This window comes from Hakea prostrata, chromosome 2 (genome assembly GCF_041222555.1).
Source record: "Hakea prostrata isolate BN-2017 chromosome 2, UWA_Hpros_2, whole genome shotgun sequence".
Taxonomy (NCBI): Eukaryota; Viridiplantae; Streptophyta; class Magnoliopsida; order Proteales; family Proteaceae; genus Hakea; species Hakea prostrata.
The window spans coordinates 60,833,042-60,846,265 of record NC_142601.1 but is presented as its reverse complement, the minus strand read 5'-3'; the positions used below and the strand labels follow the sequence as shown (position 1 = coordinate 60,846,265).

The 13,224-nt window shown below is 34.6% G+C and overlaps 1 non-coding gene across 1 annotated transcript; it reads right to left on the bottom strand.

Annotated features, from left to right (window-relative positions):
* Positions 1 to 3,868: 3,868 nt before the first annotated feature.
* Positions 3,869 to 3,941, bottom strand: TRNAE-CUC (transfer RNA glutamic acid (anticodon CUC)). The gene has a single exon. It is a non-coding gene; the product is annotated as a tRNA-Glu (tRNA).
* Between the last annotated feature and the right edge of the window lie 9,283 nt (positions 3,942 to 13,224).

The following is a 13,224-nucleotide window of genomic DNA, read 5'->3' as shown; positions in this document are numbered from 1 at the left end:
GTGGGATACCCTCCTTGTCCTGAATCTTCTTCACGTTGTCGATCGTATCAGAGTTTCTACCTCCATAGTAATGCTTTTCCCAGTGAGGGTCTTCACGAATATATGCATTCCACCATGCAGACGCAGCACTAAGTGCAATGTGGACTCCTTTTGGATGTTAAAATCTGCAAGAGTCCTTCCATCTTCAAGTTGTTTCCCGACAAAGATCAACCTCTGCTTATCCGGTGGGATCCCCTCCTTGTCCTGAATCTTGGTTTTCAGTTCTTGAGACCCGATAGTGAAAACAGGCAAGATTATCAATAAATATAAAGGGCTAGCAGGTTTTTCAAGCTACCTTGCTCCGTCTCCCCGAGAACAAGAGGTTGAGAGAGATCGAGAGTGATTAAAACAATGACTCTTTCAAATTCGTCGTGAGAAAGATCGGGAGAGTTTGAGAGATATCTTAAGATTAAACATGAATTTTCTAAATTCGTATAGGATATTTTATATAATAGTATGATACCATGGTGGATCGATCCATCTTCCTTCTTCCCCCATTGTTCTTCTTCTCACCATCGTTCGGCTTCTCTGCAATGAGAGAACAAATACATAAATTCAGAGAGATCGAGAAGGATTTAGAGAAGGATTTAGAGCGAGATTCAGAGAGAGTTCGAGAGGGAGAGGGATATAGGGATATTTCTGCAATGAGAGAACAAATACATAGATTCAGAGAGATCGAGAGGGATTTAGAGCGACTTCTCTGCAATGAGAGAACAAATACATAGATTCAAAGAGATCAAGAGGGATTCACAGCGAGATTCAGAGAGAGCTCGAGAGGGAGAGGGATATAGAGAGCGAGAGACTGAGATTGAGGGAGGTCGTCAGAGATAGTGGTGATTTAGAGAGAGATTCAGAGAGAGTTCGAGAAGGAGAGGGATATTGAGAGCGACAGACTTTGAGAGAGATTGAAAGAGGTCAAGAGAGAAATCGGGATTAAAATTAAGGATAAATTCATAATAATTCATGACTGCAATGTCCAAATTATCCTTGCAAAATAACTAAAGAAATAACAAATAGTATAACATTATTGGTATTTAGAAAAATTATAAGGACAAAAAAGGACAGAAAAAGTATTTGCGAAAAAGGTAGAGTACATGCTTTTATTATAGTAGTATGATATATATATATATATATAGAGGATAAGAACTATAATGATGCAATAATTAATTTATGTTATGAAGCTACACTATGGTATATGTATGATAGATCCCATCATGGCTTAGGATCATCTAGTTTTTATTATGGTGTTCTCTAGCCTTTTTTTTGTTCCTTCCTCTTTTTCTTCACATATTATAATTGGCCATGTTTGCCTTGCTACAAGTCTCTTTCTTTATTTGCTCAGTGAAGGAATGGGAACACTCGATGGCTTTCTTGAGGGTGATTCGGTGAAGACTGGATCATTACTAGTCGTTTGAATCTCCTTCTGTAATCTGTTCTTTGAGGAGATTCTAGAGGGCTTTCGCTCATCACGTGAAGAGGAAAACTCATTGGTGATTTGAGCTCAAATGGTTGCCATATGCGGTTACTTCTGTACCTTTCATTTTTCCCCTGTTATCTATAATTTCTAAAATCACAGTAGATCGGATTCTATCTAGAGTCCCGGAGACGTAGGTTCGAAAGAACCGAACTCCGTAATCAATGTCTCGTGTCTTCTTCTTGCTTAAATTAGGGTAAAATGCATGGTCTAACATCGTTTGACGATCACACTATATATGCATCATCATTACACATAATAACAATATATTTCTCATTCATATCGATGAACACAAATGCTCTTTAATCGTTTATATTTGTTTGTGCATACCATAACAAATGTAGATCCAGAAAACAATGCTTTTATATTGGATTCAATTGTTATTTATTTTATACTGAAAATTATTTTTGTTTACTCATGATGTTATATTTGGAAGACAATGTTTCCCCAATTAATTAAATGCAACATTCTTCTTCAATGCTATGAATGTGACTATGCTATCTATTTCTTTGGGTCGGTAGATTTGTTATCCATGGGTGACAAATTAACCAGTTGGTGCTACCCATGAAGCTTGCAACAATTACCAAGAATAATTGATAGGTATCGGACACATTTACCTGCGTCATCCACTTCTAAAACCATGGTTCCAATCCAAAGATTGTGTGATGAGCCTGACAATAGCATATCTTTAGATTTTATTTTATTTTATGTTGTTTTTGTTTTTTACATATATATAACAATAGCTTGCATATATGAGGGATTCTTCTATATAGGGATGAAATCCCGGTTCAAGAAAGATTTAAACTCTCAACCTTTTATGACGTGTTGGTCTTTGTCAACTGAGTCAACTTCTTGGGGTTCATTAAAGTGTTCTCAAGCGTATTTGAAAATTCAACTCTTCATTTGGATTGAGATAATTTGAATACATTTTTTATTAATAGTTGTAAAAAAAAATAATTGAATGACTTTAATTTTGATCTGATATGAATGTGTAAATGTGTTACTTAAGATTGGCCAAGCCAACCTGCAACATGCTTGTTCTTATTCTTTCATGACCATGATCTACATGTTTGTTCTTATTCTTTCATGACAATGATCTAATCAAGATAATATATTATAATTTAAAAAGAAAAATTGTCTTCGTCATAATCTTTATAATTTCAAACATGGCTCCTAGATGCCTTGTCAAAAGAAGTTCAGGCTAGTCTAAGCAATGAAAAAGACCCAATTGATAAAGAATTTGAATGGCATAATTTGTCATGGATTACATAATAAATAAAAAATAAATTAAAATAAGAAAAATTAGATAAAAAACCTCAAAGCACTGTATTGATTTTTTTTTTTTTTTGTCAATAACAAAGAAAATGACAAAACTCCGCGAAAACAATATATTTTAATTGTATAATGTTCAACCATAATACAATTAATTTTTATATAATATAATATAAAACTGATATTTTCTTTTCAAATGTTGGAAAGGTCAGTTGATGCCTTGTCAATAAGGATGCATAAAGTCACTAATTTCAACATCACAATTTTGAAATGGATAGAAAACAAAAACGGGGACAACGAACATGAAGACCTAAAAAGAAAACAAAAATGGAGTCTCGTAAGGTCAATAATTCTATATGAAGAATGGTTTACTTTTCTTTGCTTGAATAGTAAAGCTTCTTTAGCTTTTGTATATGGAAAATGATTCAATTTTACATCAATTATATATCATCATTTGGCATGGAAAAGACCCAAAATAAAACATAAAAGACAAAGAAAATCTTGGCTGGTAAGGCAAAAGTTCTATATGAAGACTTTACATTTTGAATGTTAGATCGGTTTTGGAATTCAACATATATCTGTTTATTCTTAAGCTGTCAAAAAAATCCTGTTGACCAGGCTTGGTCCAAGCTTGTAGTGAGCCCGACCCAATCTCAGTTCATTTTTTTTAACCCTAAGGGTAGGTTTGGATTACAAAATAATTAATCTTGACATGGTCTGGTTCGGGTTAATCAAGGCGGGTTGGGTTATAGTCCTAATTGGCCCAAACCAAACTTTAATAGGATTTGTTTGGCTAGGGGCAAAGTCTGAACGGTTTTGGGCTAGTTCGGGCCAGCCCGTTAGCCGAAACTGAATGGCTTGAATTAGCTCCTTGCTAAAGTACCTCTCTAATTTATCTCTTTTTTTTTTTTATTACAAAAACAGGGGATCAAAGGACCCTAAAAAAAAAAACACACCCTAAACCTGTGGTTGGCTCGTCTAGCAATACCTGAAGGACAGAAGGACCACCAGAAATGCCCATGACCATGTCAGCCTGGTTTAGGGTCGGCACCGTTATATCGAACCGAAAATTACGGAAAAAAATTCCGTTGCCGGGACTTGAACCCGGGTCTCTCGGGTGAGAGCCGAGTATCCTAACCAACTAGACTACAACGGATTGATGTGTATCCCTTCGTTGTAATATAATTTTATTAATAAAAATGGTTCACACGATAGAATTCAATTGGAATAGGTTGGGATGCATTGCAGCGGCAATGTTGCTGCAGTGATTGATACATGTAAACATGTGAAATCGGTTTTGATACATACACATGTGCTTTATGTTCTTTATAATCTTCCCCCCCTCTCAAAAAAAATGAAAGAAAGAAAGGCTCTTAGTAGGTATAAACTAATGGTGGGTACCTTAAGTGTAATAAATTAAATTTAGGTCCCCTTATTTTTTAATAAAATTGGCCTTCCATCTAAAACATAAATCTCTTAATTTAAGATAATAGGTTTAAGTCTTCCTCTCTTTTAATAAAACTAAAATTCGTCTTTAGTGGTAGAGAATGAATGGATTCAATTCTATCGACTTCTTCTTTCTTCTAAGTCTTTCTTGGCTCCCATCGTTTCCATCTACACAATAGAGATTTTTAAGGTAAAATAAAATACTAAAACCAAAACAGAGATCGATATTCGATAAGAGAGAGGAAAAGAGAGAATAGACGTAAAGAGCGACTTCAGATTTGATTTTTTGCTATTCCAATCTAATTCCGTTAATTTTTGTCGGTTTCTTTTTCACATTTTTTAATTGGTTTGTTTCAACTTTCAAGTTGGCCGAGGAATCCTACCAAAAAAAAAAAAAAAAAAGTTGGCCGAGGAATTGTTAATTCCTATGGGTTGAAAAATTCAAGCTGAGAAACTCTTCTGCAGAACTCGTGGAAGTCAAAAGAAACCACACAAAAATGTATCATTTTCCCCTTTATTTTGATGCATGCATCCGGGTCGGGTCAGTTTGATTGCTTCAACGTTAGGAGATGACACAATTCATTAGGATTTTTGCATTAGAAGAATTTCATAACTGGCCCACAGTTCATGATTACTTCATCCACGTATGACTGTAAACAAGGATTTGCAGTGTGTAAAAGCTACGATCTTCCAAGACTTACAATAGTAATGACTTGAAGAACTAGTGATCTCCTACATATGGTTATTCTCTTTTTTTTTTTTTTTTTTTTTGTGTATGAGGTTTATTTAGATCAGGTGCGCGCATGGAGCTTTGTCGTCCACAAGAATCAAACCCATGACCTCTTCACTCAAAAATATAGATCTTACCATTCTACCAACCATGCATTATTCTTTTTGTCTTTTTAGGTGCAAATTGTTAAAGCCAGAAAACCAGAGGCACAGTATAGACAGATCAATAACAGAATCAAGGAGAAACGAATATATAAAGTATACTTTATGTCAGAATCACTTACCCGAATGTAGTAGAAGAAACGAAGGAAAATCAGCACGAACTCGAATAGGGTGAGTTGAAGTGTACGTACAATACTTTTCCTTAACGTATTTGAAACGTTTGACTTTGACGTTCTCACCTCTAAGCTATAACAACTCCTAGATCTGAAGGCAGCACTCCAACAGAATCTACTTGCAAAGGAGATACGAAGGTAATACACAGCACCAGAATGAAGAAAACAAAATGGAATTTTTTCTAACTCTAGAATTCGAATTTCTGTTTTTTCACCAAAAACCGAGTGAGTCCTTTGTTCAGAGCTTCACCTCTATTTATAGGCTCATATGGACACCTTCAGAGAGCTACATATGTACGTAAGGTCATATTCAGAGAGTTGTGACTGTATGATTAGTCACCTCCCTACTGCAAAACTCAAAATCGGGTTTTCTGGATCCACGACCCACGTCCCAAGTCCAAAGTCCCATCATAGGTACTTAATATTATTTATATAATATTATAGTGCCTCCATATATAGCTCCTAAGTAGGGTGTATGCCGGTTGAGAGCTAAGTGTGGATCATGCGCATGCACCGAGTTGGACTAAGTCAAGCGTGGTTGTGGTAGTGGTCTGTAGACCCTAGTCTAACCAGTCATGGGGCACTATAATATTATATAAATAATATTAAGTGTCTATGATAGGAATTGGGACTTGGGACATGGGTCGTGGATCTAGAAGAGTCCTATAGAATAAGAATAAATAAGAGTCCTAAAACAAAACTAAGGAGATAGAGTTTTAATGTTTTGAAACTTATATATTATAATATTATTTTATTTTAAAACAAAAATTCTACACAAATTTTTGTCCTAACAATATATGATTATTTTGAAGTTGAACTAAAACAATTTAAATTTACCACATGATGGTTCGGTAGGGTGAAGAAAGAAGGTGAGTGAAGGGAAATCCACATACATGGTTGATTAAAAAAAAGGGTATATTATGTATTTTGATAATATCATATGCATTAAACAACTTGAGGGGTGTTTTGGTCCACTCAACTTCCCTAGGGGGGGTCTTGGGTTCGCACCCACTCGGCGGCATTAATATTAAAGCTACCCCCTTGAGGAAGTAAATCGTGGTGCGCGCAAGCTGGCCCGGATGAACCTCAGTTCCAAAAAATTAAAAAAATTAAAAAAAAACTTATAATTACAATGGATTATTAGGTCACTTAAATTTGCAGGTGCAAAACTCTATAAAATGGTGGAATAAGAAGGTGTTCAAGAGGCACAATACTTGAAGTTAGAGTGCGTTTTAGTGAATACCAATTTTTTTTTTCCCGGAAATTATTTCTTTAATAAGTGATAATTAGTATATATATTAAATAAAAACTCCACTTATATATGTCCTTGCAGCCATATATGAGAATACAGAAAAAAATTCAGATAGAGGAGTCGAGTGATTTATCTCATATATATGACTTGTTAACTAACTAGTTTTTGATTGTGTACACAATTGCTAATTGGTTCCATAATACTTTGTTGATAATTTACACAAAGTTCTATATTTTATTATACTTGTCAAAATTAGATTAGACCAACACTCAACCAGATAAACTCATTTTAAGTCATACTCCTAGGTAACCATTAGTTATAAAGTTATTGGACATATCCTAAAGGCAAATAACACTTCGACCTATTATGTGAAATAGTGAATGAAAATGCAGTAAAGATGTTTATTAAAAATTGTGAATCACATGAGGTGTTTTAAGAGTATGTCATTTGATTTTTTTTTCTAGTGAATTAAAACTACTTTATCATTAACACATTATGCATGATTGAGAACAATAAATAACCATACAAAATCCTCGTAGATAATTGAATGTTTGTAGTTTTTGTCATTTTTTTTATGGTAATGTTTCTCTGGTCGTTTTTCTTTAAATAATAAGCTTGAGATATTGGGGACAATTGAAATGCTACAAACATATAATAAGAAGTAAATTTCGGTAATGAACTAAATTAAACTATTTATTTTCCATGAATTATTGATTATCCAAATTCTGAAATTTCATTGTTTTATATATTTGCAATTAATATTGATTATTAATATGTCGTGAAATAAAATTATGATATTGGATATTATTTATTATTGTATGCAAATTGAATGGATAAGAACTTTTAAGGAAATATAGATGTAGCAATCTCTCTTGGGATCATGTCCTCCTATTTTGAGGAAAACAGTTGATAAGAAGAGGCATCGATTTTTATTGCTATGAATAATATTTATAGGGAAAAAACAAGAGAGGTGACTATTTGTATAGATACATAACTTGTGAGGTAAGGGAATATTAGTTAAAAAGTTGCAACTATTGTTAAAAATTAGGAGTTGTTTAGCCCAATGAAAAAACATAACATAACAATATAATATATAATATAATATAATAGACACAATGCAACTTTTGGGTTTTGACTTGAGGCTCTCTGGGTGGCGCTTGCGTGGGGTTGGTAGTTCTTGGGTTTTATGAACGGATAATATCAATTTAAGGGATATTTTGATCAACTAAAATACATACTATAACTGTTTCAAGTTTTCCTAACTCAATAAGACGTTGCACACTCGGATTGTGACGAACGAGGGCCTGAAATGAAAAGTTTTGGCAATTCATACTCTTTTCCTAACCACTGTTTTGGCATCAAAAGGTTTTGGATATAATGGATACCTCAAATTCCTTTTATTTATATCATCACGTAAGGGATATGGTTGTTGGATTAGTGAAATCCTTCACATTTCAATAAGCTGATAAACCTGTCAATTGGTCTTAATTTGATCTTTTATAATTACATACATAATTATTAAACAGTTAGATTTTCTTTTTTTAAATTAAACAGATTCGATTCACCAAAATCGGGAAAGATCGGTCCAAGTGTCTGATTCTGATTCTCCGAGGAGTAGATCGGAGCCAGCTGCACGATATAAAAGAGAAAGATCCCTATGTTTATCGCGCAGAAGCAGCAGATTTTCTCAATAGAGCTTCTCTTTTTTGAAACATAGACCATAAAATGAACATATGGATTGCATACCATAGATCAAATGGGTTGGAGAATGATCAACAGATTCCCTCAAATGAGCTTTTTTTTTGCTTCCGTGATTCTTAACTCAGCTTCAAAATGAGTTTGCATACTAGATAATCGATAACATTGTCATTGTTAAAATATTAAATTGATATTCATTAACTGTATATTTTGGAGTAAACCATTCTACGAAGAGCACAATATACATACTTCCTCCCCTGAGTTTGCAAAATATATCAAACACACCCCTTCCATTAGAATAATTGGGTTAATTGAGAGTCTTTTTAAATCAAAATCGTAGTGATATGAAATCTGAATTTTTTTACACCTGTTTTGACGTCTTCGAGTTAACTCAACCCATTTAACTAGCATAATTCATAATTTGAGCTGATTTGGTGTCTGAATCTATATATGTATGAGTGACCTGAGTTCATTTTATATCAATTAGATAGGCAAAGAGAGAGGACGCAGGGCGGACCCAGGATTCAATATTAAAGGGCTGAAAAATGGAAATCCAGATTAGGGAAGTACCAATACTTTTTCGAAACACATATTGGGTGGGCCCTCATAAGACCCATTGGGGGTCCCACCTATGAATTATTTTATTGTATTAAATAATAGACCTACATATATTTTGTGGGACCCACACATATTTGACAAAAATAAATAAATTATTGATAATGATATTTTTTCAGCAAAATATAGGTAAATTAAAGCATCAGTACAAACCAATGGTTAACTCTATACACGGTGTTAGTTGTTATAGAGATCGGACGTAATTTATTGCGCTAAGGGGACCCAACATTAGTTTTTGCTCTACTAAGAAGACCCATGCGTAAAAAACTTATCTATACCCAAGATATTTGTTCTTGAAGCAGAACTGGTTGCCATCAAAGAAGGTTTGATCTAGGGCGTGTGCGAAAGGATTTGGCTCTTTCATGGTGGGATCAAACTCCCGTACGATGGTGCTATTCATCTCCCCTGGGCAGAATTCTAGTGGTAGAGTTGCTCAGTTGGTTCTTGAGATGAGAAGCTTGGTTGCTATTTGAGCTTGGGTGAATATTAAACATGTTTACCGTGAAGCAACAGTGTTGTCGATTAGATATCATGTCTCTCTTTGCCTCTTAACGAGGATGAAGTTTACCTTTAGGATCCCCCTAGGGACCTTATGGAGATCCTTCTGCCTAACTTTTCATAAGGCGTAATGCCTTTTGCAATTGGGCGATGTAGTCTTTTCTTTGTGGCCTCTGGCCCCTTTTTGTGAAAAAAAAAACCTCAAAATCTAAATAATAAATTCGTTCACTTACAAATAAAATAAACAAAAGAATGTAAGAATATTGTGTAAAAGGAAGAATATTTATACTACTCTTTGATGTTCTTATCATAGTTAACAACTTGACAACTTGTAAATGTAAGTTTTTTTTTTTTTTTTTTTTTTACCGTAAGACCTAAAAAAAAGAAAGAGAAAAATGGTTTGGAATGAATTTATATAAAGAAATGTGAGGGACTACATAGCTGCCAAAGAGAAGCTCCGCCCATGTCACTCATTTTGTTAACACTCAAAAGGTATTAATGAAAATTACATGATTAGCTATTTTTAACTTTCACTTTAGCCACTAAATGTTTTAGTTAACAAAACTAAAAATGAAAATCAGAACTGTACTATACCGAATTTACATGATATGGTATGATTTCGATATTTGTAAAAACGGTTTAAACATGGTATATAGTGCGGTACAATTTTGGTACGAACGAACCCATGCCACTTTTGTTATTAGTTCATTAAGATCCTAAAGAAATTGTGATCCAACAATCGATAGAATTTAATATTAGCAGAGACAAAGCAAGTAAATCTAAGAAGATGAGTGAAGGACAAAGCAACTAAATCTAATTAAGAATAGGGTAAAAGTAAAATATTTTAATTGTAAAATTACACTAATATCTCTTAATTTGGTACGGTACCAATTCGGTATGGTTTCGGTACCAAACTGACAGTATGAGTATTTGAAACCGGAAAGTATGAGCATTTGAAACCGGAACTGTACCGAATAAATGCAATTTCGATATATACCATACCGAATTTTGAACGGTGTAGTACAGTGTGGTTTTAGACGGCACAGTTTGTTACGGTTAAACGGTTTCGATATGCAATTGACACCCTTACACAAGGAGGAGTTCCATCAATTTAGGTAATCACTCAGCTTGATTTTGTTGTTTTCCTTTTTCAAACAATTAGGAACTCATGGAATTCCCTTTGACCAATAGAATCACGGGTTAAGATTGAAATTTAGAAAACTAAAAGGTCTTGGTGTAATTTTAGATTTTAATATTTACACCCTTATCTTATATTTTGGCTTATGACCGTTAGATCTAAATTTTTACATGTGGTGTGGTCATAGCAACCCGCAGCAAGCACTGTAGCAAATAAAATCCCCCCCGGCCGAGGAGGTGATCTCGAGTCACTCTCCCAGACGAGTAGGAGTTAAAAAATAATGGTCCTACACATTCATCTCACACGAACTCACTTATGAAATAATTATATCAGGTTCATTTCTGACAAGGAAATAAACTGTCCATTTCTCTCTGGATAGACGCCTATGATCAAGGTTTAAAGTATCGGTATCAAGTATCGTATCGGTCAGGTGATTTTGAGAGACATATCGCCCTGTATCGAGCAATGTATCGCTTTGACTAATGTAGTTTAGTGTAATTCAATGGAGAGACGTATCGAGATGTATCGTATCGATTGGGTCAGATATGGATACGTATCGGCTAGTATCGTATGGTAGCGTGGGATACTTTAAACCTTGCCTATGATGTGACACCTGAACGATCCATTTTCTGATAAAATCCGCATGTTAGGACCGTCCTGCAAAATTTTGAACCGTCGAATATGAGATTTTGATCCAACAGTCCAGAATGTCCCGCTGGATGGTCCTGTGCTGGACTGAAGCAAGGTATTCTCTTAAAATTCAGCTCGTTCTCTTCCTGTACGTATCTCCATCAATCAAACACATGCATGGACTCCTTCTGATGGAGATTGAAGAGCGATTATCTGAAGACTGAAAGTATGCGACACAAATCCTAGACCTTTAATCTCTGATCGATCGAATGATCGAAATCTAGTTCTCTCTGTGTATAGCTCTATAAAACCCTAGAAAATTGAAAAGCAGTCTGGTTTTCTAATTGTGTTCTTGTAGTTTCTCAACAGCTTCGTATTTTTGCAGAATATCTCATCTGCTAGAAATCCAGTTCTGTTTGCTACTTCGATGATTATTCGAACACACTGTGATTTCTCAGCTAAGGGTTGTTTAGTTTCTGTTTTTGTACTTGGTTTCAGTACTCTTCATCCATTTTAAAAGGATCGATGTTTGTGGTTTTGAAGATAAAACTCCCTTTGTAGTAGTTTGTAGTAGGTTCTACTTTTTCTGCAATGTCTTGACAAAACTCCTTTGCAGTAGGTTCCCTTTGCAGTTCCATGCTTTACTTCAGAGGTGGTTGCAGAAAATGTTTCTCCTGAAGCTTTTCCTATTTTGGTCGAATGGTGATGGAAGGGGATAAGTTTACTCCTGCAAATTTACTTTCCTTTATCGTGGTTCTAAACCACAAAGCTCAGAAGAGATCATACAGAATAACCATGGCTTACAGAACCAGTTGGAATTAACAATTTCCTCTTCATATTATGCAGCGGCAGAAAATTAAACCAATTTATATTTACTTGTGAGCTGCTATTGCAAATTGACAAAGCAAATGAAATATTGATGGATCTGGCGAAAAGTAATAATGAATAATTCATAGACTAAAAATCTTAATTAACGTATAATATTAATCTGCAGTTTTCTTTACAAATTAAGGGTACAAGAACAAATTTTACAACTGAATATTAGAATTTACATTCAGAAAGCACCAGATATTCAAGTCGTCGATAAAACTCCATGAAGAAGATCTAAATCGAAACAGAACCAGATCACCATAGAGCCAGGCGCATTCCATTGGAACAAGGATAAGTAGGTCACATTCTAGTGAAGCCAAGAACCACAAGCACGGTGAATAATACACAACTAACAGGATGCATGAATGGAGCAGGTACAAAGAGACAAAGAATCAGAGGTGCTTCTATTGGCTTGGGATCAATATCAAGTCCAAACAGAATACCAAGTCTTTCAATTTTTTCAGGGACTTTTGAGACAATTTTATAAAATACGTTCCAGGTTAACGAACTATCCGAACCAGCACAGTGAGCATTCCCCGCTCTACGTTTCAGTCCTAATGTTTCAGCCACCCATTCCAAACCACCGTAGACATCATTATAGAATTTGATAATCTGTTTCACGTCATATCCTCGCACCCCAAAATATAAATTCATAAGCATGTATGGTGCCGTCTCTTCATTCTGTAGAGCCATGAGTTCTCTTGTAGTGATGTGTGATGTACATCTTCCAAAAGTGTCTTCATTCTTATAGAGGTTTCATTTCCATTCTTCCTCTTGCCAGTACAGTCGTTTCCATTTGAGTTGTTTTAAAATTCAGCTTCTTCCCAAGATCTTCAATCACAAAAGAGAAATAAATATTTGGTTATTGAATGAATTTTTTTTTTTACCAAAATCTTCCAAATTTGGACTTAATCTAATCCTCGAGCTTTAGGCCTGGTTCTTTGATCTGGTTTAGTGTTTCTTTAATCAAAAAATTTGGCTATGCGACTCCAAACTATATCTTTTATTGACTTTATATTCAAAAGCTCAAATCTTCCGTAAGGCACAAAAACAATAAAAGTCCATATAAACAAACAATCAATCACTTTAAAATATAAAATACTTAATATGATATTAATGCAATTAAACGACCTATGAAAGTATCGAATATTGTAAGGGTCAGGTGATTTTAAAAGACGTATCGCCTTGTGTCAAGTATTGTATCGTACTAGCCAATGTATCTTAGTGT